Source organism: Anopheles cruzii, chromosome X, assembly GCF_943734635.1.
Source record: "Anopheles cruzii chromosome X, idAnoCruzAS_RS32_06, whole genome shotgun sequence".
Classification (NCBI taxonomy): Eukaryota; Metazoa; Arthropoda; class Insecta; order Diptera; family Culicidae; genus Anopheles; species Anopheles cruzii.
Window position 1 is genome coordinate 3,932,828 of NC_069143.1, and position 2,598 is coordinate 3,935,425.

Genomic DNA, 2,598 nt, shown 5'->3' on the forward strand with positions numbered 1-2,598 from the left:
TCTGTTTTTGACGTTTCTGACATGGATCGTCTTGAAAACTTGTACGACCGCGTTTAAATTCAGAAACCCCCTTTTTAATGTACTAATTGAAGACGAAGAGACCTTATGCACTTTCAACATTCGTCCCATAAATTTCCTTCGCTGTTAAACCTTCCAAGAATAAAAATTTAATCACTGATCACGATACTTGATTTTTTCCGTTGTAAAATATAATGTGACCGACTGAAATGAAACTTCACATGTGAAGAGTGTACCAACATAACGAAAAAAAAAAATTAGCCTCGTAGCAGCACTCTCTGTTGTTCTCGAGGCTACGAACTTATTGAACACACTGGTACCATCGGGCTCTGTTTGTCGGCGACAAAAACTGTGCGTGCGTGCGTGTGCCTGGATCGAAATTTATGGTGATTTATGCACTACACCAAGCCCTGGGCGGCACTACTGGGCAGTCCCGACCCGCCCAGTCACCCAACCCCCCACCCAACCACAGACACCTGGGAGAGGTGAAATGAAAATATTAGCACCACCACGCGGTACCAGCGCGCGCGCGAGCAATCTGCCACCTGGCACCGGACCGGACCGAACTGTGTGCCTCGTCCATCGTGAAGGGACGGCCAGGGGGGTGGGGGGGGGGGGATGGTCGCGCGAAATGGCCCCTCGCGTTGTGAATTAAAATAATGCGAATCGAATGCACTCAATTTCAATTGGCAGGCTGGCAGGCAGGCCGCGGCGATGCAAACCGAGCAGCAATCCAAAGCCCTATGCAAATCACCCTGCGGAACATCCTGCCTGGAACAATCCCTTTTGGGTGGAGAGGCTCATGGACACCCCGTCACCGTCTCTGGCTCTCTGAGGGGGGGGGCTTCTGCCGGTGTTATTGTACCCCGTTTTTGCTGCTGCTACCCTGGAGCGGTTCCAGGACTTCGAACGATCACTGCCGTCGCTTGATTGCTCGCGTACCGTGCCGGGGCCACAATAATTGTGGTTATTAATTTTACCATAAGCTATCGGCAATTTAGTTATCAGCACTCTCAACTCCAGCTATAGCCGGAGCGCGCGCCGATCAGTGATGTGCATTTGATAAATTTACCACAACCGGCAAAGCTCATACAATATGCGGTCCTTTCTACGGCCCTATTATTGTAGAGAGCAGATTGTTTCGATTCATTGAGCCATTTCGCGGGGGGATAGCTTAAGTGGGGTTGTCTCAGGAAGGTAATTGCCAATGCCATTTACTTCCAAATGTTGATTTGATTATTGAACGTATAATAAGTGTCGTCCCTTGCCCTCTTAAATACGCCAAAAATATTAGGTTGGCCTAAAATAAATCCATTATTTTTGGGTAAAATTCAAAACTATATTTAACAGGTTTTCAATCGTCCGATTTGCGTTAAATATGCACCGTTTTGTTGGAAAATGTGTTGCCTTTTAAAAAAACGCAAACTTCGAGCTTCTTTCTAAACCCAGCTTTGCGCAAATGGTTTTAAGCTATTCGATGATTGATCTTTAGCTCCTGACTGATGTCATGCCGATCAACTTTGATTATTTCTCTGATTTAATCGACATTTTCGATGACGTGCCCCAAGCATTTCTAATCGCCACTTCAAGCGTCTGTATGTTTTCGTACTGCTTGCCATCCGCATAGATCTGTCGAACTGGAATTCCCCAAACATTCTAAATAGGGTTGGGGTCTGGAAAAACAGCCGGCCAGGTCATTAAATTCACTCCCAAATGTTCCAAGTAAGCTTTTGTTGCTCTACTTGCATGGACAGTTGCATTATCCTGCTGGAAAATTAGCGGGTGGTGGTTGAAACGATGCAGGTATGGCTTCAAATTACTCTCCAGAATGACTATATAGCCTTCACTGTTCATTCGTGAAGGAACTATTGCTAAATTACATTAAGCTTGGCTATTAAACGCACCCCATAGCATGATGGAACCTCCGCCATAATTCCGTCGTCTAAAAAACGAGGTTCCCGCCTCAAATCGCGCCAGTAGTGGCAAAAACCATCCGGCCCATCAAGATTGAATTTCTTTTCGTCACTCCAAACGACCTGAACTTGAAAAAAAACCCAAATATTGGAGAACTCAATGTATCGATAGCTTACATAATTCCATTCGTCTTTCCATGACATATGCTCGTTCGCAAATTGCAATCTTGCTGTTTGTGATGTGTCTTCATTGCTGGAATTTGTCTCATTGATTCTCTGACAATGCTTACAGAGGAACTAAGAGTTCTCCAGATTGTAGTATAGCTAACATTCATGTGCAATTCATTCTTAATACGCCGACAACATTTCGCAGTGTTAGACGCAGCTTCAACTACTCTTCGTTCATCGCGAGGGTAAAGTAGTTTTGGCCGTCCAGATGACTTCCGAGTCCCACATTCCGATGGATATTTCAAATAATTATTGACAACCTTTGGAGATCGTTTTATCAATGAAGCTATTTCACCATTTGACTTCCCAACACTATGGTACGCTTCAATTTTTCCTTTCTCGCCTTCTCCTAATAGAGTTCCACGACCCATTTTTGATCAAAATGGCCAATTGACTACAGGAAGTATGCGAGACTACTGAGATAATAAAACTCAGTTAC